The 24,103-nt window shown below is 42.6% G+C and overlaps 10 non-coding genes across 10 annotated transcripts; all 10 read right to left on the bottom strand.

Moving 5' to 3' along the window:
- Positions 1-517: 517 nt before the first annotated feature.
- Positions 518-715, bottom strand: LOC134960411 (U2 spliceosomal RNA). Its single transcript, XR_010187754.1, has one exon. It is a non-coding gene; the product is annotated as a U2 spliceosomal RNA (small nuclear RNA).
- A 1,539-nt stretch (positions 716-2,254) lies between these two features.
- Positions 2,255-2,452, bottom strand: LOC134960599 (U2 spliceosomal RNA). The gene has a single exon (XR_010187787.1). It is a non-coding gene; the product is annotated as a U2 spliceosomal RNA (small nuclear RNA).
- A 1,539-nt stretch (positions 2,453-3,991) lies between these two features.
- LOC134960588 (U2 spliceosomal RNA) lies at positions 3,992-4,189 on the bottom strand. The gene has a single exon (XR_010187785.1). It is a non-coding gene; the product is annotated as a U2 spliceosomal RNA (small nuclear RNA).
- A 1,671-nt stretch (positions 4,190-5,860) lies between these two features.
- Positions 5,861-6,050, bottom strand: LOC134960234 (U2 spliceosomal RNA). Its single transcript, XR_010187723.1, has one exon. It is a non-coding gene; the product is annotated as a U2 spliceosomal RNA (small nuclear RNA).
- A 3,963-nt stretch (positions 6,051-10,013) lies between these two features.
- LOC134960444 (U2 spliceosomal RNA) lies at positions 10,014-10,211 on the bottom strand. Its single transcript, XR_010187760.1, has one exon. It is a non-coding gene; the product is annotated as a U2 spliceosomal RNA (small nuclear RNA).
- Positions 10,212-11,747: 1,536 nt separating this feature from the next.
- Positions 11,748-11,945, bottom strand: LOC134960477 (U2 spliceosomal RNA). The gene has a single exon (XR_010187765.1). It is a non-coding gene; the product is annotated as a U2 spliceosomal RNA (small nuclear RNA).
- Positions 11,946-14,004: 2,059 nt separating this feature from the next.
- On the bottom strand, positions 14,005-14,202 carry LOC134960433 (U2 spliceosomal RNA). The gene has a single exon (XR_010187758.1). It is a non-coding gene; the product is annotated as a U2 spliceosomal RNA (small nuclear RNA).
- Positions 14,203-15,735: 1,533 nt separating this feature from the next.
- LOC134960101 (U2 spliceosomal RNA) lies at positions 15,736-15,925 on the bottom strand. The gene has a single exon (XR_010187700.1). It is a non-coding gene; the product is annotated as a U2 spliceosomal RNA (small nuclear RNA).
- A 2,384-nt stretch (positions 15,926-18,309) lies between these two features.
- Positions 18,310-18,506, bottom strand: LOC134960566 (U2 spliceosomal RNA). The gene has a single exon (XR_010187781.1). It is a non-coding gene; the product is annotated as a U2 spliceosomal RNA (small nuclear RNA).
- Positions 18,507-20,022: 1,516 nt separating this feature from the next.
- Positions 20,023-20,220, bottom strand: LOC134960400 (U2 spliceosomal RNA). Its single transcript, XR_010187752.1, has one exon. It is a non-coding gene; the product is annotated as a U2 spliceosomal RNA (small nuclear RNA).
- Positions 20,221-24,103: the final 3,883 nt, after the last annotated feature.

The raw sequence follows: 24,103 nt of genomic DNA, 5'->3' as shown, positions 1-24,103 counted from the left end.
ATAATTTTTTATTTGCTGGCTCCTAATCTTGCAGAATCTGCAACTCCTGCTTCTGGTCTGCATACAAAACAATGACCACCAATGAGGCCCCAATAGGCCACACTCCAGAAATCCAGTAAGTCATTAAGTATTTTATTTCTGAGTAGGTAATGAAGCTAGTTTGTTTCGGAAATAAAAGTAAGCCATGAAATCCAGGTAGGCCTAACATTCTGAGTATATGTATATGTAGTACTTTACATGTAGTACCATTGTAGCATTTAATAATGTTTTCACTAGAAGGAGTGAAATACACAGAGTCAGGAACTAGACACAAAATGCAACATTGCAGAGCAGATTTTAACTCCCATTATTTGTTGTTACATTTTAAAAGATAATAATATTCATGAATGCAAAGGTGCACCAAAGTAATCCTTTTGCAAATTGACAAATGTAGGTGGTGCAAGACATTGCAAAACGGACACGCAAGCACACTTAAAGATGAAAAGCAGCAATTGTCTATTTTTGGATGACAGAATAGGAAAGGTGCACCGGTCCTGGAAGTACTTCAATACTTGGTCAAAGCGTGGAGTGGACAGAGCAAGGTTTTTTCCCATCTCCCTGTTCTAAAAATATATTTAATATATGGCCTCCAGATAGGGAGCCTATCAGATATTAATTTATAAGAACAGATACTACACTTGCTCTTAGCCAAAAACATCAGCGGCCTACATGCCTGCTTGCCAGTCCCTCCTGACACCCTATCTACATTTTGCACACCAACTCCTATCTGCCTAGGTGACAAGCAGGCACACCCCTGCGTTTGTCACTTGCAAGCTGGAGGCATAATTTGCATGTGCTTAGCCTCTGGAACACACCCACAAGCCGGCTGACAGGCATCCGTCCTGGCTCCATGACTTTAATCTGCACAATGTGGTCCATCAGACAGTATGAAATCCTTCAACGGAATGTTCTCTAGTTCCATGGAATTCTCAGCATTTGAATGCTGTGGCAAGGGGATTTAAACAGGCAGCTTGCAATTTCTGAAACTACAATAGTGTTCTGGAATGTCTGATTTATGATCCGGGTTATATGATGTGTGTGCCTGTGTGCTTTCCATTTTGAAATGTCTTGCAATGGCCTAAATTTGATATTTTTGGAAAATGCTTACTTTGGTGCATCTTTGCATTCACTCATTGGGTTAATCTATTAAAATGTAACAACTGATAAAGGGACTTGATAGTTATTCTGCAATGTAACATTTTCTGTGTAGTTCGTGTCTGCTTAAATTGCACTAAGTCTATTTAAAGCATTTTTATAGGCTGCAATTTGCACTCAGGGTGCTAAGCCTACCTAGGTTAGGTGCATTACTTGTAATTTCTAACTAACTGAGTTAATTCCCTATGCACAAATTAACTGCTTAATTAATTATTCATTTCATTTCTGGATTAGGTATTTTCCAGCCTTCACTTTTGGGCATTTATTTACTGTCAGAAAGGATATAGGAGAATAACACTGACTCCATAAGGAAGAAACCAGAAAAAAATGATGCTTCACAGAGAATAACTCCTCCCTCCTGCTGCTTCTCCCCCCAACTGAAGTCAGTGAACAAGTGCAGGCCTATAGAATGTTGCCAAGTAATGGTGACATTATCGTTCCATGATGTCACTATTAGCAGCTGCATTCTTTAGAGCTGCAGCTAATGGCTGGAATCAGTTGGAGGGAGGGGCAGCAGTAGGAGGGAGTTGTTCTTTGTGAAGCATCATTTTTTATTTGCAGGCTCCTAATCTTGCAGAATTTGCAACTCCTGCTTCTGGTCTGCATACAAAACAATGCCCACCAATGAGGCCCCAATAGGCCACACTCCAGAAATCCAGTAAGTCATTAAGTATTTTATTTCTGAGTAGGTAATGAAGCTAGTTTGTTTCGGAAATAAAAGTAAGCCATGAAATCCAGGTAGGCCTAACACTCTGAGTATATGTATATGTAGTACTATACATGTAGTACCATTGTAGCATTTAATAATGTTTTCACTAGAAGGAGTGAAATACACAGAGTCAGGAACTAGACACAAAATGCAACATTGCAGAGCAGATTTTAACTCCCATTATTTGTTGTTACATTTTAAAAGATAATAATATTCATGAATGCAAAGGTGCACCAAAGTAATCCTTTTGCAAATTGACAAATTTAGGTGGTGCAAGACATTGCAGAACGGACACGCAAGCACACTTAAAGATGAAAAGCAGCAATTGTCTATTTTTGGATGACAGAATAGGAAAGGTGCACCGGTCCTGGAAGTACTTCAATAATTGGTCAAAGCGTGGAGTGGACAGAGCAAGGTTTTTTCCCATCTCCCTGTTGTAAAAATATATTTAATATATGGCCTCCAGATAGGGAGCCTATCAGATATTAATTTATAAGAACAGATACTACACTTGCTCTTAGCCAAAAACATCAGCGGCCTACATGCCTGCTTGCCAGTCCCTCCTGACACCCTATCTACATTTTGCACACCAACTCCTATCTGCCTAGGTGACAAGCAGGCACACCCCTGCGTTTGTCACTTGCTAGCTGGAGGCATAATTTGCATGTGCTTAGCCTCTGGAACACACCCACAAGCCGGCTGACAGGCATCCGTCCTGGCTCCATGACTTTAATCTGCACAATGTGGTCCATCAGACAGTATGAAATCCTTCAACGGAATGTTCTCTAGTTCCATGGAATTCTCAGCATTTGAATGCTGTGGCAAGGGGATTTAAACAGGCAGCTTGCAATTTCTGAAACTACAGTAGTGTTCTGGAATGTCTGATTTATTATCCGGGTTATATGATGTGTGTGCCTGTGTGCTTTCCATTTTGAAATGTCTTGCAATGGCCTAAATTTGATATTTTTGGAAAATGCTTACTTTGGTGCATCTTTGCATTCACTCATTGGGTTAATCTATTAAAATGTAACAACTGATAAAGGGACTTGATAGTTATTCTGCAATGTAACATTTTCTGTGTAGTTCGTGTCTGCTTAAATTGCACTAAGTCTATTTAAAGCATTTTTATAGGCTGCAATTTGCACTCAGGGTGCTAAGCCTACCTAGGTTAGGTGCATTACTTGTAATTTCTAACTAACTGAGTTAATTCCCTATGCACAAATTAACTGCTTAATTAATTATTCATTTCATTTCTGGATTAGGTATTTTCCAGCCTTCACTTTTGGGCATTTATTTACTGTCAGAAAGGATATAGGAGAATAACACTGACTCCATAAGGAAGAAACCAGAAAAAAATGATGCTTCACAGAGAATAACTCCTCCCTCCTGCTGCTTCTCCCCCCAACTGAAGTCAGTGAACAAGTGCAGGCCTATAGAATGTTGCCAAGTAATGGTGACATTATCGTTCCATGATGTCACTATTAGCAGCTGCATTCTTTAGAGCTGCAGCTAATGGCTGGAATCAGTTGGAGGGAGGGGCAGCAGTAGGAGGGAGTTGTTCTTTGTGAAGCATCATTTTTTATTTGCAGGCTCCTAATCTTGCAGAATTTGCAACTCCTGCTTCTGGTCTGCATACAAAACAATGCCCACCAATGAGGCCCCAATAGGCCACACTCCAGAAATCCAGTAAGTCATTAAGTATTTTATTTCTGAGTAGGTAATGAAGCTAGTTTGTTTCGGAAATAAAAGTAAGCCATGAAATCCAGGTAGGCCTAACACTCTGAGTATATGTATATGTAGTACTATACATGTAGTACCATTGTAGCATTTAATAATGTTTTCACTAGAAGGAGTGAAATACACAGAGTCAGGAACTAGACACAAAATGCAACATTGCAGAGCAGATTTTAACTCCCATTATTTGTTGTTACATTTTAAAAGATAATAATATTCATGAATGCAAAGGTGCACCAAAGTAATCCTTTTGCAAATTGACAAATTTAGGTGGTGCAAGACATTGCAGAACGGACACGCAAGCACACTTAAAGATGAAAAGCAGCAATTGTCTATTTTTGGATGACAGAATAGGAAAGGTGCACCGGTCCTGGAAGTACTTCAATAATTGGTCAAAGCGTGGAGTGGACAGAGCAAGGTTTTTTCCCATCTCCCTGTTGTAAAAATATATTTAATATATGGCCTCCAGATAGGGAGCCTATCAGATATTAATTTATAAGAACAGATACTACACTTGCTCTTAGCCAAAAACATCAGCGGCCTACATGCCTGCTTGCCAGTCCCTCCTGACACCCTATCTACATTTTGCACACCAACTCCTATCTGCCTAGGTGACAAGCAGGCACACCCCTGCGTTTGTCACTTGCTAGCTGGAGGCATAATTTGCATGTGCTTAGCCTCTGGAACACACCCACAAGCCGGCTGACAGGCATCCGTCCTGGCTCCATGACTTTAATCTGCACAATGTGGTCCATCAGACAGTATGAAATCCTTCAACGGAATGTTCTCTAGTTCCATGGAATTCTCAGCATTTGAATGCTGTGGCAAGGGGATTTAAACAGGCAGCTTGCAATTTCTGAAACTACAGTAGTGTTCTGGAATGTCTGATTTATTATCCGGGTTATATGATGTGTGTGCCTGTGTGCTTTCCATTTTGAAATGTCTTGCAATGGCCTAAATTTGATATTTTTGGAAAATGCTTACTTTGGTGCATCTTTGCATTCACTCATTGGGTTAATCTATTAAAATGTGACAACTGATAAAGGGACTTGATAGTTATTCTGCAATGTAACATTTTGTGTGTAGTTCGTGTCTGCTTAAATTGCACTAAGTCTATTTAAAGCATTTTTATAGGCTGCAATTGGCACTCAGGGTGCTAGGCCTACCTAGGTTAGGTGCATTACTTGTAATGCATTTTTATAGGCTGCAATTGGCACTCAGGGTGCTAGGCCTACCTAGGTTAGGTGCATTACTTGTAATGCATTTTTATAGGCTGCAATTGGCACTCAGGGTACTAGGCCTACCTAGGTTAGGTGCATTACTTGTAATTTCTAACTAACTGAGTTTATTCCCTATGCACAAATTAACTGCTTAATTAATTATTTATTTCATTTCTGCATTAGGTATTTTCCAGCCTTCACTTTTGGGCATTTATTTACTGTCAGAAAGGATGTAGGAGAATAACACTGACTCCATAAGAAGAAACCAGAAAAAAAATGATGCTTCACAGAGAATAACTCCTCCCTCCTGCTGCCCCTCCCCCCAACTGAAGTCAGTGAACAAGTGCAGGCCTATAGAATGCTGCCAAGTAATGGTGACATCATCATTCCATGATGTCACTATTAGCAGCTGCATTCTCTAGGGCTGCACTAATGGCTGGAATCAGTTGGAGGGAGGGGCAGCAGTAGGAAGGAGTTGTTCTATGTGAAGCATAATTTTTTATTTGCTGGCTCCTAATCTTGCAGAATTTGCAACTCCTGCTTCTGGTCTGCATACAAAACAATGTCCACCAATGAGGGCCCGATAGGCCACACTCCAGAAATCCAGTAAGTCATTAAGTATTTTATTTCTGAGTAGGTAATGAAGCTAGTTTGTTCGTAACTAAAAGTAAGCCATGAAATCCAGGTAGGCCTCCCATTCTGAATATATGTGTATGTAGTTTTATACACGTACTACAATTGTAGCGTTTTATAATGTTTTCACTAGAAGGAGTGAAATACACACAGGAACTAGACACAAAATGCAACATTGCAGAGCAGATTTTAACTCCCTATATCAGTTATTACATTTTAAAAGATAATAATATTCCTGAATGCAAAGGTGCACCAAAGTAATCCTTTTGCAAATTGACAAATTTAGGTGGTGCAAGACATTGCAACATGGACACGCAAGCACACTTAAAGATGAAAAGCAGCAATTGTCTATTTTTGGATGACAGAATAGGAAAGGTGCACCGGTCCTGGAAGTACTTCAATACTTGGTCAAAGCGTGGAGTGGACAGAGCAAGCTCTTTTCCCATCTCCATTTTCTAAAAATATATTTAATATATGGACCCCAGGTAGGGAGCCTATCAGATATTAAACTTATAACAACAGATACTACACTTGCTCTTAGCCAAAAGCATCAGCGGCATACATGCCTGCTGACACCCTATCTACATTTTGCACACCAACTCCTATCTGCCTAGGTGACAAGCAGGCACACCCCTGCACAGTGGCGGAACAAGCAAGCGGTGGGCCCAGGTGCAACAAAATGCTTTGGGCCCCCCCCCCCATCCCATCCAAGTCCACCCAATGGGCAGTGCGCGCCGTAGGCGCGCGCAAAAATACATAGTGGCGTGGCTTCGTGGGGAAGGGGTGTGTCCACAAAATAATACCAATTCATAAAACGGTGCACAGTAGTCTCCATTCTTCAAATTACGCCGCACAGTAGCACCACTACACCAGGTAGAGACCCTTTTACTCCTTACAGCGAACAGATTCCCCTTTTTACACATAACGGCAGACAGCGTGCACTTTTTACACATAACGGCAGACAGCGTGCCCTCGTTACACATAGCGGCAGACAGCATACACTTTTTACACAATGGCAGACAGCGTGCCCTCGTTACACATAGCGGCAGACAGCGTGCCCTCGTTACACATAGCGGCAGACAGCGTGCACTTTTTACACATTACGGCAGACAGCGTCCCCATTTTACACATTACGGCAGACAGCGTCCCCATTTTACACATTACGGCAGACACCATACACTTTTACACATAACGGCAGATAGCGTGCCCTTTTTACACATTACGGCAGGCAGATTCTACCTTTTTACACATAGCGGCAGGCAGATTCCCCATTTTTATACATAGCGGCAGGCAGATTCCCCATTTTTATACATAGCGGCAGGCAGATTCCCCATTTTTACACATTGCGGCAGGCAGATTCCCCATTTTTACATTGCGGCAGGCAGATTCCCCATTTTTACACATTGCGGCAGGCAGATTCCCCATTATTACATTGCGGCAGGCAGATTCCCCATTTTTACATTGCGGCAGGCAGATTCCCCATTTTTACATTGCGGAAGGCAGATTCCCCATTTTTTACATTGCGGCAGGCAGATTCCCCATTTTTATACATAGCGGCAGGCAGTCCCCCCTTTTTACACATTGCGGCAGGCAGTCCCAACAAATAAAAAAAGAAAGAGACAGAAAGAAAGAAAGAAAGAAAGAAAGAAAGAAAGAAAGAAAGAAAGAAAGAAAGAAAGAAAGAAAGAATTATACTTACCCTCTCTGTTGGCTCAGGCTCCTCGGTGCAGCTTCCCGGGCAGTAGAGAAGAAGGAGGAGGGAGGTGAAGGAGGGAGCCGCAGCAGCGCTGTGTTACTGGTGGAGGTGCTGCTGCTGCTGCCCCTCTGCTTCCCTATAGGCTGTTCTCAGAGACAGCCTATAGTGAAGCAGAGGAGCAGCAGCAGCAGCGCCTCCACCAGTAACAAAGCGCTGCTGCGGCTCTCTCCTTCACTGAGAGACTGTGACCTGTTTGTATATGAGGGAGGGAGGGACGGACCCTCCTCCCTCCTTCGTGTGCGGGTGGCCAGAATCGTTCCTTATGACGGGCGGGTCACGGGAGCGCTGGTGTGCGGCTGCGGCATGACATACAATGAGTCATTGTGACTCATTCATGTAATGCCGGCCGGCGGCTATGGGCCCTTGAGTGCGGCGGGGCCCCAGTGCAATGCACTGCCTGCCCCGCCAGTAGTTCCGCCCCTGCCCCTGCATTAGTCACTTGCTAGCTGGAGGCACAATTTGCATGTGCTTAGCCTCTGGAACACACCCACATGCCGGCTGACAGGCATCCGTCCTGGCTCCATGACTTTTGTCAGCACAATGCGGTCCATCAGACAGTGTGAAATCCTTCAACGGAATGTTCTCTAGTTCCACAGAATTCTCAGCATTTGAATGCTGTGACAAGAGGATTTAAACAGGCAGCTTGCAATTTCTGGAACTACAATAGTGTTCTGGAATGTCTGATTTATGATCCGGGTTATATGATGTGTGTGCCTGTGTGCTTTCCATTTTGAAATGTCTTGCAATGGCCTAAATTTGATATTTTGGAAAATGTTTACTTTGGTGCACCTTTGCATTCACTCATTGGGTTAATCTTTTAAAATGTATCAACTGATAAAGGGACTTGATAGTTATTCTGTAATGTAATATTTTGTGTCCAGTTCGTGTCTGCTTAAATTGCACTAAATCTATTTAAAGCATTTTTATAGGCTGCAATTTGAACTCAGGGTGCTAGGCCTACCTTGGTTAGGTGCATTACTTGTAATTTCTAACTAACTGAGTGAATTCCCTATGCACAAATTAACTGCTTTATTAATTACTTAATTTTTAGATTAGGTCTTTTCCAGCCTTCACTTTTGGGCATTGTTTTAATGTCAGAAAGGCCGTAGGAGGATAAAACTTACTCCATTAGAAGAAACCAGAAAAATAAGATGCTTCACAGAGAATAACTCCTCCCTCCTGCTGCTTCTCCCCCCGACTGTAGTCAGTGAACAAATGCAGACCTATAGAATGTTGCCAAGTAATGGTGACATCATCGTTCCATGATGTCACTATTAGCAGCTGCATTCTTTAGAGCTGCAGCTAATGGCTGGAATCAGTTGGAGGGTGGGGCAGCAGTAGGAGGGAGTTGTTCTTTGTGAAGCATCATTTTTTATTTGCAGGCTCCTAATCTTGCAGAATTTGCAACTCCTGCTTCTGGTCTGCATACAAAACAATGCCCACCAATGAGGCCCCAATAGGCCACACTCCAGAAATCCAGTAAGTCATTAAGTATTTTATTTCTGAGTAGGTAATGAAGCTAGTTTGTTTCGGAAATAAAAGTAAGCCATGAAATCCAGGTAGGCCTAACATTCTGAGTATATGTATATGTAGTACTATACATGTAGTACCATTGTAGCATTTAATAATGTTTTCACTAGAAGGAGTGAAATACACAGGGGGGGTCATTCCGAGTTCGCTCGTTATTTTTTTTTCCGCAACGGAGCGATTAGTCGCTACTGCGCATGCGCAATGTTCGCAGTGCGACTGCGCCAAGTAAATTTGCTATGTTCCTTTTTGTATTTGTGACCAACGCTCTACTTATATAGGTAATAGTGGGGTGGCAGCAGTACGTGTGGGAGGCTAAACCCAAAAGCCTCCAGAAATTTAAAGTACAAGAAGATTTTTCACAACTGCGCCTGTATGCAATGTAAAGTGTCAGAATAGTTTGTTTTAAATAAATAACACGAAGTGGTGTGTGGTATGACTATACTGGCGTTTATTCGTATAAAATTATCAGATCAAAATTCGCTTAATTATCAGGTATAGCAAAAAATTATACTTAAAAATATGTATATAACGGAGCGATTAGTCGCTACTGCGCATGCGCAATGTTCGCAGTGCGACTGCGCCAAGTAAATTTGCTATGTAGTTAGGAATTTTACTCACGGCATTACGAGGTTTTTTCTTCGTTCTGGTGTTCGTAATGTGATTGACAGGAATTGGATGTATCTGGGCGGAAACTGGCTGTTTAATGGGTGCGTGTGAAAAAATGCTACCGTTTCTGGGAAAAACGAGGGAGTGGATGGAGAAACGGAGGAGTGTCTGGGCGAACGCTGGGTGTGTTTGTGACGTCAAACCAGGAACGACAAGCACTGAACTGATCGCACTGGCAGAGTAAGTCTCGAGCTACTCAGAAACTGCACAGAGAAGTATTTTCGCAATATTGCGAATCTTTCGTTCGCAATTTTGATAAGCTAAGATTCACTCCCAGTAGGCGGCGGCTTAGCGTGTGCAATGCTGCTAAAAGCACCTTGCGAGCGAACAACTCGGAATGACCCCCAGAGTCAGGAACTAGACACAAAATGCAACATTGCAGAGCAGATTTTAACTCCCATTATTTGTTGTTACATTTTAAAAGATAATAATATTCATGAATGCAAAGGTGCACCAAAGTAATCCTTTTGCAAATTGACAAATTTAGGTGGTGCAAGACATTGCAAAACGGACACGCAAGCACACTTAAAGATGAAAAGCAGCAATTGTCTATTTTTGGATGACAGAATAGGAAAGGTGCACCGGTCCTGGAAGTACTTCAATACTTGGTCAAAGCGTGGAGTGGACAGAGCAAGGTTTTTTCCCATCTCCCTGTTCTAAAAATACATTTAATATATGGCCTCCAGATAGGGAGCCTATCAGATATTAATTTATAAGAACAGATACTACACTTGCTCTTAGCCAAAAACATCAGCGGCCTACATGCCTGCTTGCCAGTCCCTCCTGACACCCTATCTACATTTTGCACACCAACTCCTATCTGCCTAGGTGACAAGCAGGCACACCCTTGCGTTTGTCACTTGCTAGCTGGAGGAATAATTTGCATGTGCTTAGCCTCTGGAACACACCCACGAGCCGGCTGACAGGCATCCGTCCTGGCTCCATGACTTTAATCTGCACAATGTGGTCCATCAGACAGTATGAAATCCTTCAACGGAATGTTCTCTAGTTCCATGGAATTCTCAGCATTTGAATGCTGTGGCAAGGGGATTTAAACAGGCAGCTTGCAATTTCTGAAACTACAGTAGTAATCTGGAATGTCTGATTTATGATCCGGGTTATATGATGTGTGTGCCTGTGTGCTTTCCATTTTGAAATGTCTTGCAATGGCCTAAATTTGATATTTTTGGAAAATGCTTACTTTGGTGCATCTTTGCATTCACTCATTGGGTTAATCTATTAAAATGTAACAACTGATAAAGGGACTTGATAGTTATTCTGCAATGTAACATTTTGTGTGTAGTTCGTGTCTGCTTAAATTGCACTAAGTCTATTTAAAGCATTTTTATAGGCTGCAATTGGCACTCAGGGTGCTAGGCCTACCTAGGTTAGGTGCATTACTTGTAATTTCTAACTAACTGAGTTAATTCCCTATGCACAAATTAACTGCTTAATTAATTATTTATTTCATTTCTGGATTAGATATTTTCCAGCCTTCACTTTTGGGCATTTATTTACTGTCAGAAAGGATGTAGGAGAATAACACTGACTCCATAAGAAGAAACCAGAAAAAAATGATGCTTCACAGAGAATAACTCCTCCCTCTTGCTGCCCCTCCCCCCAACTGAAGTCAGTGAACAAGTGCAGACCTATAGAATGCTGCCAAGTAATGGTGACATCATCATTCCATAAATGTCACTATTAGCAGCTGCATTCTCTAGGGCTGCACTAATGGCTGGAATCAGTTGGAGGGAGGGGCAGCAGTAGGAGGGAGTTGTTCTTTGTGAAGTATAATTTTTTATTTGCTGGCTCCTAATCTTGCAGAATCTGCAACTCCTGCTTCTGGTCTGCATACAAAACAATGACCACCAATGAGGCCCCAATAGGCCACACTCCAGAAATCCAGTAAGTCATTAAGTATTTTATTTCTGAGTAGGTAATGAAGCTAGTTTGTTTCGGAAATAAAAGTAAGCCATGAAATCCAGGTAGGCCTAACATTCTGAGTATATGTATATGTAGTACTTTACATGTAGTACCATTGTAGCATTTAATAATGTTTTCACTAGAAGGAGTGAAATACACAGTCAGGAACTAGACACAAAATGCAACATTGCAGAGCAGATTTTAACTCCCATTATTTGTTGTTACATTTTAAAAGATAATAATATTCATGAATGCAAAGGTGCACCAAAGTAATCCTTTTGCAAATTGACAAATTTAGGTGGTGCAAGACATTGCAAAACGGACACGCAAGCACACTTAAAGATGAAAAGCAGCAATTGTCTATTTTTGGATGACAGAATAGGAAAGGTGCACCGGTCCTGGAAGTACTTCAATACTTGGTCAAAGCGTGGAGTGGAAAGAGCAAGGTTTTTTCCCATCTCCCTGTTGTAAAAATATATTTAATATATGGCCTCCAGATAGGGAGCCTATCAGATATTAATTTATAAGAACAGATACTACACTTGCTCTTAGCCAAAAACATCAGCGGCCTACATGCCTGCTTGCCAGTCCCTCCTGACACCCTATCTACATTTTGCACACCAACTCCTATCTGCCTAGGTGACAAGCAGGCACACCCCTGCGTTTGTCACTAGCTAGCTGGAGCCATAATTTGCATGTGCTTAGCCTCTGGAACACACCCACAAGCCGGCTGACAGGCATCCGTCCTGGCTCCATGACTTTAATCTGCACAATGTAGTCCATCAGACAGTATGAAATCCTTCAACGGAATGTTCTCTAGTTCCATGGAATTCTCAGCATTTGAATGCTGTGGCAAGGGGATTTAATCAGGCAGCTTGCAATTTCTGGAACTACAATAGTGTTCTGGAATGTCTGATTTATGATCCGGGTTATATGATGTGTGTGCCTGTGTGCTTTCCATTTTGAAATGTCTTGCAATGGCCTAAATTTGATATTTTGGAAAATGTTTACTTTGGTGCACCTTTGCATTCACTCATTGGGTTAATCTTTTAAAATGTATCAACTGATAAAGGGACTTGATAGTTATTCTGTAATGTAATATTTTGTGTCTAGTTCGTGTCTGCTTAAATTGCACTAAATCTATTTAAAGCATTTTTATAGGCTGCAATTTGAACTCAGGGTGCTAGGCCTACCTAGGTTAGGCGCATTACTTGTAATTTCTAACTAACTGAGTGAATTCCCTATGCACAAATTAACTGCTTTATTAATTACTTAATTTTTAGATTAGGTCTTTTCCAGCCTTCACTTTTGGGCATTGTTTTATTGTCAGAAAGGCCGTAGGAGGATAAAACTTACTCCATTAGAAGAAACCAGAAAAATAAGATGCTTCACAGAGAATAACTCCTCCCTCCTGCTGCTTCTCCCCCCGACTGTAGTCAGTGAACAAATGCAGACCTATAGAATGTTGCCAAGTAATGGTGACATCATCGTTCCATGATGTCACTATTAGCAGCTGCATTCTTTAGAGCTGCAGCTAATGGCTGGAATCAGTTGGAGGGTGGGGCAGCAGTAGGAGGGAGTTGTTCTTTGTGAAGCATCATTTTTTATTTGCAGGCTCCTAATCTTGCAGAATTTGCAACTCCTGCTTCTGGTCTGCATACAAAACAATGCCCACCAATGAGGCCCCAATAGGCCACACTCCAGAAATCCAGTAAGTCATTAAGTATTTTATTTCTGAGTAGGTAATGAAGCTAGTTTGTTTCGGAAATAAAAGTAAGCCATGAAATCCAGGTAGGCCTAACATTCTGAGTATATGTATATGTAGTACTATACATGTAGTACCATTGTAGCATTTAATAATGTTTTCACTAGAAGGAGTGAAATACACAGGGGGGGTTATTCCGAGTTCGCTCGTTATTTTTTTTCCGCAACGGAGCGATTAGTCGCTACTGCGCATGCGCAATGTTCGCAGTGCGACTGCGCCAAGTAAATTTGCTATGTAGTTAGGAATTTTACTCACGGCATTACGAGGTTTTTTCTTCGTTCTGGTGTTCGTAATGTGATTGACAGGAATTGGGTGTATCTGGGCGGAAACTGGCTGTTTAATGGGTGCGTGTGAAAAAATGCTACCGTTTCTGGGAAAAACGAGGGAGTGGATGGAGAAACGGAGGAGTGTCTGGGCGAACGCTGGGTGTGTTTGTGACGTCAAACCAGGAACGACAAGCACTGAACTGATCGCACTGGCAGAGTAAGTCTCGAGCTACTCAGAAACTGCACAGAGAAGTATTTTCGCAATATTGCGAATTTTTCGTTCGCAATTTTGATAAGCTAAGATTCACTCCCAGTAGGCGGCGGCTTAGCGTGTGCAATGCTGCTAAAAGCACCTTGCGAGCGAACAACTCGGAATGACCCCCAGAGTCAGGAACTAGACACAAAATGCAACATTGCAGAGCAGATTTTAACTCCCATTATTTGTTGTTACATTTTAAAAGATAATAATATTCATGAATGCAAAGGTGGACCAAAGTAATCCTTTTGCAAATTGACAAATTTAGGTGGTGCAAGACATTGCAAAACGGACACGCAAGCACACTTAAAGATGAAAAGCAGCAATTGTCTATTTTTGGATGACAGAATAGGAAAGGTGCACCGGTCCTGGAAGTACTTCAATACTTGGTCAAAGCGTGGAGTGGACAGAGCAAGGTTTTTTCCCATCTCCCTGTTCTAAAAATACATTTAATATATGGCCTCCAGATAGGGAGCCTATCAGATATTAATTTATAAGAACAGATACTACACTTGCTCTTAGCCAAAAACATCAGCGGCCTACATGCCTGCTTGCCAGTCCCTCCTGACACCCTATCTACATTTTGCACACCAACTCCTATCTGCCTAGGTGACAAGCAGGCACACCCTTGCGTTTGTCACTTGCTAGCTGGAGGAATAATTTGCATGTGCTTAGCCTCTGGAACACACCCACGAGCCGGCTGACAGGCATCCGTCCTGGCTCCATGACTTTAATCTGCACAATGTGGTCCATCAGACAGTATGAAATCCTTCAACGGAATGTTCTCTAGTTCCATGGAATTCTCAGCATTTGAATGCTGTGGCAAGGGGATTTAAACAGGCAGCTTGCAATTTCTGAAACTACAGTAGTAATCTGGAATGTCTGATTTATGATCCGGGTTATATGATGTGTGTGCCTGTGTGCTTTCCATTTTGAAATGTCTTGCAATGGCCTAAATTTGATATTTTTGGAAAATGCTTACTTTGGTGCATCTTTGCATTCACTCATTGGGTTAATCTATTAAAATGTAACAACTGATAAAGGGACTTGATAGTTATTCTGCAATGTAACATTTTGTGTGTAGTTCGTGTCTGCTTAAATTGCACTAAGTCTATTTAAAGCATTTTTATAGGCTGCAATTGGCACTCAGGGTGCTAGGCCTACCTAGGTTAGGTGCATTACTTGTAATTTCTAACTAACTGAGTTAATTCCCTATGCACAAATTAACTGCTTAATTAATTATTTATTTCATTTCTGGATTAGATATTTTCCAGCCTTCACTTTTGGGCATTTATTTACTGTCAGAAAGGATGTAGGAGAATAACACTGACTCCATAAGAAGAAACCAGAAAAAAATGATGCTTCACAGAGAATAACTCCTCCCTCCTGCTGCCCCTCCCCCCAACTGAAGTCAGTGAACAAGTGCAGACCTATAGAATGCTGCCAAGTAATGGTGACATCATCATTCCATAAATGTCACTATTAGCAGCTGCATTCTCTAGGGCTGCACTAATGGCTGGAATCAGTTGGAGGGAGGGGCAGCAGTAGGAGGGAGTTGTTCTTTGTGAAGCATAATTTTTTATTTGCTGGCTCCTAATCTTGCAGAATCTGCAACTCCTGCTTCTGGTCTGCATACAAAACAATGACCATCAATGATGGCCCGATAGGCCACACTCCAGAAATCCAGTAAGTCATTAAGTATTTTATTTCTGAGTAGGTAATGAAGCTAGTTTGTTCGTAACTAAAAGTAAGCCATGAAATCCAGGTAGGCCTCCCATTCTGAATATATGTGTATGTAGTTTTATACACGTACTACAATTGTAGCGTTTTATAATGTTTTCACTAGAAGGCGTGAAATACACACAGGAACTAGACACAAAATGCTACATTGCAGAGCAGATTTTAACTCCCTATATCAGTTATTACATTTTAAAAGATAATAATATTCCTGAATGCAAAGGTGCACCAAAGTAATCCTTTTGCAAATTGACAAATTTAGGTGGTGCAAGACATTGCAAAATGGACACGCAAGCACACTTAAAGATGAAAAGCAGCAATTGTCTATTTTTGGATGACAGAATAGGAAAGGTGCATCGGTCCTGGAAGTACTTCAATACTTGGTCAAAGCGTGGAGTGGACAGAGCAAGCTCTTTTCCCATCTCCATTTTCTAAAAATATATTTAATATATGGACCCCAGGTAGGGAGCCTATCAGATATTAAACTTATAAGAACAGATACTACACTTGCTCTTAGCCAAAAGCAACAGCGGCATACATGTCTGCTTTCCAGTCCCTCTTGAAACCCTATCTACATTTTGCACACCAACTCCTATCTGCCTAGGTGCAGGGCCGTCTTAACAGCAGTGTAGGCCCCTGGGCACAGCAATGCACTGGGCCCACCTACCCATCCTCCAGCGGTAGGTGTGGGGGGCGCTATCAGCGGCACCTTTGATGTATAATGGGCGGTAGGGGGTGTTCTATCTTCTGCTCAGCATGTAGGACCTGGAGCAGTAGTTTCTGCTAATTACTCCTTTACTGCACAAATGGGGCTGAACTGTAGAAGGGGGCATTGGGCTGAATGAAAGGGCCCTGGTATACGGCTTCCAGGGTGGTAAGGGGTGTTTAATATGTAGGGAAGGGGTTCCTGAAATTAGATTTCTTAGCTTTGCATGGGATAAAAAAAACTAGAGAGTCCCACCTTTCAGGAGGTATTGGGACACCTTTTGGAGGTACTGGGGACACCTTTCAGGTGGTACTGGGGACTTGGGGATCAGAGCTCAGGAGCCAGAGCAATTCACCAATGCAAATATAAAACTGCATCCCAGGCGTTTGGAGCTGGAGCAGGGACTGGCTGCTTGAAGGCTGATATCCCTGGTTCTGGGCATAGTAGAGACAAGCTGCCAATGTCCGCCAAAAGGAGACAGTCCCAGCTTTTGGTGTATACACTCAGAGAAATTCTAAGCCAGACAGAACCCGAGATATCTGTCTGGGAAGAGCAATTAACAGGCTTGGATGGGGATCACAGCTTTCAAGTCAGATATCTCCAGTTCCCCTGGGCCGATTTTCAAAAATCTGGTACCCCTGGAAAGAGGGGACCCTCAGCTCTCAGCCTAGGGCCCTTATACTCCTGGGGCCCTTGGGCAAGAGCCCATTGAGCCCATATGAAAAGACGGCCCTGCCTAGGTGACAAGCAGGCACACCCCTGCATTAGTCACTTGCTAGCTGGAGGCACAATTTGCATGTGCTTAGCCTCTGGAACACACCCACATGCCGGCTGACAGGCATCCGTCCTGGCTCCACGACTTTTGTCTGCACAATGTGGTCCATCAGACAGTGTGAAATCCTTCAACGGAATGTTCTCTAGTTCCACAGAATTCTCAGCATTTGAATGCTGTGACATGAGGATTTAAACAGGCAGCTTGCAATTTCTGAAACTACAGTAGTAATCTGGAATGTCTGATTTATGATCCGGGTTATATGATGTGTGTGCTTGTGTGCTTTCCATTTTGAAATGTCTTGCAATGGCCTAAATTTGATATTTTGGAAAATGTTTATTTTGGTGCACCTTTGCATTCACTCATTGGGTTAATCTTTTAAAATGTATCAACTGATAAAGGGACTTGATAGTTATTCTGTAATGTAATATTTTGTGTCAAGTTCGTGTCTGCTTAAATTGCACTAAATCTATTTAAAGCATTTTTATAGGCTGCAATTTGCACTCAGGGTGCTAGGCCTACCTAGGTTAGGTGCATTACTTGTAATTTCTAACTAACTGAGTGAATTCCCTATGCACAAATTAACTGCTTTATTAATTACTTAATTTTTAGATTAGGTCTTTTCCAGCCTTCACTTTTGGGCATTGTTTTATTGTCAGAAAGGCCGTAGGAGGATAAAACTTACTCCATTAGAAGAAACCAGAAAAATAAGATGCTTCACAGAGAATAACTCCTCCCTCCTGCTGCTTCTCCCCCCGACTGAAGTCAGTGAACAAATGCAGACCTATAGAATGTTGCCAAGTAATGGTGACATCATCGTTCCATGATGTCACCATTAGCAGCTGCATTCTTTAGAGCTGCAGCTAATGGCTGGAATCAGTTGGAGGGTGGGGCAGCAGTAGGAGGGAGTTGTTCTTTGTGAAGCATCATTTTTTATTTGCAGGCTCCTAATCTTGCAGAATTTGCAACTCCTGCTTCTGGTCTGCATACAAAACAATGCCCACCAATGAGGCCCCAATAGGCCACACTCCAGAAATCCAGTAAGTCATTAAGTATTTTATTTCTGGGTAGGTAATGAAGCTAGTTTGTTTCGGAAATAAAAGTAAGCCATGAAATCCAGGTAGGCCTAACATTCTGAGTATATGTATATGTAGTACTATACATGTAGTACCATTGTAGCATTTAATAATGTTTTCACTAGAAGGAGTGAAATACACAGAGTCAGGAACTAGACACAAAATGCAACATTGCAGAGCAGATTTTAACTCCCATTATTTGTTGTTACATTTTAAAAGATAATAATATTCCTGAATGCAAAGGTGCACCAAAGTAATCCTTTTGCAAATTGACAAATTTAGGTGGTGCAAGACATTGCAAAACGGACACGCAAGCACACTTAAAGATGAAAAGCAGCAATTGTCTATTTTTGGATGACAGAATAGGAAAGGTGCACCGGTCCTGGAAGTACTTCAATACTTGGTCAAAGCGTGGAGTGGACAGAGCAAGGTTTTTTCCCATCTCCCTGTTCTAAAAATATATTAATATATGGCCTCCAGATAGGGAGCCTATCAGATATTAATTTATAAGAACAGATACTACACTTGCTCTTAGCCAAAAACATCAGCGGCCTACATGCCTGCTTGCCAGTCCCTCCTGACACCCTATCTACATTTTGCACACCAACTCCTATCTGCCTAGGTGACAAGCAGGCACACCCCTGCGTTTGTCACTTGCTAGCTGGAGGCATAATTTGCATGTGCTTAGCCTCTGGAACACACCCACAAGCCGGCTGACAGGCATCCGTCCTGGCTCCATGACTTTAATCTGCACAATGTGGTCCATCAGACAGTATGAAATCCTTCAACGGAATGTTCTCTAGTTCCATGGAATTCTCAGCATTCGAATGCTGTGGCAAGGGGATTTAAACAGGCAGCTTGCAATTTCTGAAACTACAGTAGTGTTCTGGAATGTCTGATTTATGATCCAAGTTATATGATGTGTGTGCCTGTGTGCTTTCCATTTTGAAATGTCTTGCAATGGCTTAAATTTGATATTTTTGGAAAATGCTTACTTTGGTGCATCTTTGCATTCACTCATTGGGTTAATCTATTAAAATGTAACAACTGATAAAGGGACTTGATAGTTATTCTGCAATGTAACATTTTGTGTGTAGTTCGTGTCTGCTTAAATTGCACTAAGTCTATTTAAAGCATTTTTATAGGCTGCAATTGGCACTCAGGGTGCTAGGCCTACCTAGGTTAGGTGCATTACTTGTCATTTCTAACTAACTGAGTTAATTCCCTATGCACAAATTAACTGCTTAATTAATTATTTATTTCATTTCTGGATTAGGTATTTTCCAGCCTTCACTTTTGGGCATTTATTTACTGTCAGAAAGGATGTAGGAGAATAACACTGACTCCATAAGAAGAAACCAGAAAAAAATGATGCTTCACAGAGAATAACTCCTCCCCCCAACTGAAGTCAGTGAACAAGTGCAGGCCTATAGAATGCTGTCAAGCAATGGTGACATCATCATTTCATGATGTCACTATTAGCAGCTGCATTCTCTAGGGCTGCACTAATGGCTGGAATCAGTTGGAGGGAGGGGCAGCAGTAGGAGGGAGTTGTTCTTTGTGAAGCATAATTTTTTATTTGCTGGCTCCTAATCTTGCAGAATTTGCAACTCCTGCTTCTGGTCTGCATACAAAACAATGACCATCAATGATGGCCCGATAGGCCACACTCCAGAAATCCAGTAAGTCATTAAGTATTTTATTTCTGAGTAGGTAATGAAGCTAGTTTGTTCGTAACTAAAAGTAAGCCATGAAATCCAGGTAGGCCTCCCATTCTGAATATATGTGTATGTAGTTTTATACACGTACTACAATTGTAGCGTTTTATAATGTTTTCACTAGAAGGCGTGAAATACACACAGGAACTAGACACAAAATGCTACATTGCAGAGCAGATATTAACTCCCTATATCAGTTATTACATTTTAAAAGATAATAATATTCCTGAATGCAAAGGTGCACCAAAGTAATCCTTTTGCAAATTGACAAATTTAGGTGGTGCAAGACATTGCTAAACGGACACGCAAGCACACTTAAAGATGAAAAGCAGCAATTGTCTATTTTTGAATGACAGAATAGGAAAGGTGCACCGGTCCTGGAAGTACTTCAATACTTGGTCAAAGCGTGGAGTGGACAGAGCAAGGTTTTTTCCCATCTCCCTGTTCTAAAAATATATTTAATATATGGCCTCCAGATAGGGAGCCTATCAGATATTAATTTATAAGAACAGATACTACACTTGCTCTTAGCCAAAAACATCAGCGGCCTACATGCCTGCTTGCCAGTCCCTCCTGACACCCTATCTACATTTTGCACACCAACTCCTGTCTGCCTAGGTGACAAGCAGGCACACCCCTGCGTTTGTCACTTGCTAGCTGGAGGAATAATTTGCATGTGCTTAGCCTCTGGAACACACCCACAAGCCGGCTGACAGGCATCCGTCCTGGCTCCATGACTTTAATCTGCACAATGTGGTCCATCAGACAGTATGAAATCCTTCAACGGAATGTTCTCTAGTTCCATGGAATTCTCAGCATTTGAATGCTGTGGCAAGGGGATTTAAACAGGCAGCTTGCAATTTCTGAAACTACAGTAGTGTTCTGGAATGTCTGATTTATGATCCGGTTTATATGATGTGTGTGCTTGTGTGCTTTCCATTTTGAAATGTCTTGCAATGGCCTAAATTTGATATTTTTGGAAAATGTTTACTTTGGTGCATCTTTGCATTCACTCATTGGGTTAATCTATTAAAATGTAACAACTGATAAAGGGACTTGATAGTTATTCTGCAATGTAACATTTTGTGTGTAGTTCGTGTCTGCTTAAATTGCACTAAGTCTATTTAAAGCATTTTTATAGGCTGCAATTGGCACTCAGGGTGCTAGGCCTACCTAGGTTAGGTGCATTACTTGTAATTTCTAACTAACTGAGTTAATTCCCTATGCACAAATTAACTGCTTAATTAATTATTTATTTCATTTCTGGATTAGGTATTTTCCAGCCTTCACTTTTGGGCATTTATTTACTGTCAGAAAGGATGTAGGAGAATAACACTGACTCCATAAGAAGAAACCAGAAAAAAATGATGCTTCACAGAGAATAACTCCTCCCTCCTGCTGCCCCTCCCCCCATCTGAAGTCAGTGAACAAGTGCAGGCCTATGGAATGCTGCCAAGTAATGGTGACATCATCATTCCATGATGTCACTATTAGCAGCTGCATTCTCTAGGGCTGCACTAAAGGCTGGAATCAGTTGGAGGGAGGGGCAGCAGTAGGAGGGAGTTGTTCTTTGTGAAGCATAATTTTTATTTGCAGGCTCCTAATCTTGCAGAATTTGCAACTCCTGCTTCTGGTCTGCATACAAAACAATGACCATCAATGATGGCCCGATAGGCCACACTCCAGAAATCCAGTAAGTCATTAAGTATTTTATTTCTGAGTAGGTAATGAAGCTAGTTTGTTCGTAACTAAAAGTAAGCCATGAAATCCAGGTAGGCCTCCCATTCTGAATATATGTGTATGTAGTTTTATACACGTACTACAATTTGTCACGATCCGGGTATCTGGACGCCATTTCTTACCCATCAGATGCCTCCTAAGGCTGGCTCAGCGCTCCAGGACCGGATCCCATCTGTTATCCTAATGTTCACATTCCTGCGTCCTCTCCTGTCTCTCTGAGACGCTGTCACAGTAACGCCTTATTACATCTGGCATGGCGTCTCCCGCGGCCTCCGCCGCCGTCCCTGAGCTTCTGCATGCAGAGTGTCAGAGTGGCGATTACGTCAGCCGCGGCCTCCGCTGTGTCCGCGTGGTTGGATGTGCACTTGTCAGCCTGGCGTCTCCTGTCTCCAGTGGCCGGCGCCGCCATTACTGTTTTCATTACCACATGGATTACAAACCAAACTTCCCTCCAAGTGTCTGCATGGGCGCAGCCATCTTGGATTCTGTCAGCTGATCATTTCCTCCAATCTGTTGTCAGTATTGTTAATCTGCATAATTGCCTAGCCAATCCCTTCCTTGCTGCAGGTATAAATACACTGTGCCTGAGCAAGGAAGGCGTCAGTGCTTTGGTTGTCAAACCTAGTTCCTGTTTGTCTCTCTCCTGTGATTGTATTCCAGGTTCCAGCTCCTGTCTCAAGACTTCCACCATAGAGACCCGCACCAGCATTCCACCTGCGGTGTAGCCTGACTCTCCAATCCATTGTGGATTCATCTGTTTCCAGCTACAACATTACCTGCTTCCAGCTCAGCTTCCAGCAGAGTACAGCTTCCCTTAAAGGGCCGGTGTCCTTTCTACACTTTACCACTCTCCACCGGTATTATTATTTCTCCGCTCTCAAGTTCTACATTTCAGTTCATATTTCATCGCTCCCAAGTTCATTTATTATTTGACTGGTTCCAGCCAGTATCCACTCCGTGCTAACAACAGTCTGGTTCCAGCCAGTATCCACAGCAGCTGTTTTATCTTCAGCAACCCAGCTTTTCCTGGAACACCAGCTGGCACAATCCTGGGTTATCTCCATTGCTACAGTCGGGCCTGGTAAGGACTTTCCATCTAGAAGATCATAAGAACTATCTCACACTACCAGTGCCCTGTGGCTCCTGCCATCCTGTAGTACCCAGGAACTGTATTTATTCTTTGCTGACTTTTACGTTTTCTTTTACTGCTGCTGTGTTGCGGAGTTGTCATAATAAACATCATTGACTTTTATCCAAGTTGTCGTGGTCACGCCTTCGGGCAGTTATTATTCATGTTACTTACATGTCCAGGGGTCTGATACAACCTCCCAGGTTCCGGTACATCTCAGCCCCTACAACTGAGGCTGCCTCCCGTCAGCTCAGGCCCTCAGTTGTGACAGTAAGCACTGACCTAATGAATCCAGCCGGAGACCAGGATCAAGCGGCCAGGCCGATGCAAAAACTGGCAGCCTGACTAGAACATCAGGAGGCTGCACAGGGCCACATCATCCGCTGTCTCCAGGATCTCTCTACTCGGCTGGATGGGATTCAGACAACTCTCCGTGGATCAGGCGCGTCTGATGCGTCAACCACAGTGACTCCAGCTATAACCCCACCCACCTTACCCATTTCTGCTCCACGTCTTCATCTTCCAACGCCAGCAAAATTTGACGGATCTCCAAGATTTTGCAGGGGATTTCTCAACCAGTGTGAGATTCAGTTTGAGCTACAACCTGGCAATTTTCCCAGTGACCGTACAAAAATTGCCTACATTATTTCTCTTCTCAGTGGCTCAGCCCTTGATTGGGCATCACCGTTATGGGAGAGGTCCGACACCCTGCTATCTTCCTACACTGCCTTCGTGTCAACATTCAGGCGCATCTTCGACGAGCCAGGCCGGGTAACCTCAGCTTCATCCGAGATTCTCCGTTTACGCCAGGGGTCACGTACTGTAGGACAATATCTGATACAGTTCCAGATCCTGGCATCCGAACTGGCATGGAACGACGAGGCCCTGTATGCTGCATTCTGGCATGGCTTATCTGAGCGTATTAAAGATGAGTTAGCTACCAGAGACTTACCTTCTAAGTTAGATGAGCTAATCTCACTCTGCACGAAAGTTGATTTACGTTTCAGAGAGAGAGCAACTGAGCGTGGAAGATCATCTGCTCCAAAATCTTCTGCTCCTCCTCCTCGTCAACTGTCACCATCTAAAGATGAGCCCATGCAACTTGGCCGTTCCCGTTTAACTCCTGCTGAGCGCCGAAGACGTCTCTCCGAGTTTCTCTGTCTCTATTGTGCAGCTCCGTCTCACACCATTAATGCCTGTCCCAAACGTCCGGGAAACTCCAAATCCTAGCTCGCCAAGGAGAGGGCCGGCTAGGAGTAATGATCTCCTCTCCATCTCCTCAAGATTGTAATCTCCCAGTCTCGCTTCAAGTTGCTCAACGTTATCGGAACGTCATTGCCCTCCTTGATTCCGGAGCAGCTGGGAACTTTATTACCGAAGCCTATGTTAAACGGTGGTCCCTACCCACCGAGAGACTTCCTTCGTCCATTTCTTTAACTGCCGTGGATGGCAGCAAAATTTTTGATGCAGTTATTTCTTTAAGGACTCTACCAGTTCGTCTGAGAGTGGGAGTTCTTCATTCCGAACTTATTTCTTTTTTAGTGATTCCAAGAGCCACACATCCTGTGGTCCT

This window comes from Pseudophryne corroboree, chromosome 1 (assembly GCF_028390025.1).
Source record: "Pseudophryne corroboree isolate aPseCor3 chromosome 1, aPseCor3.hap2, whole genome shotgun sequence".
NCBI classification, from domain to species: domain Eukaryota; kingdom Metazoa; phylum Chordata; class Amphibia; order Anura; family Myobatrachidae; genus Pseudophryne; species Pseudophryne corroboree.
This window is presented reverse-complemented; position numbering and strand designations above follow the sequence as displayed.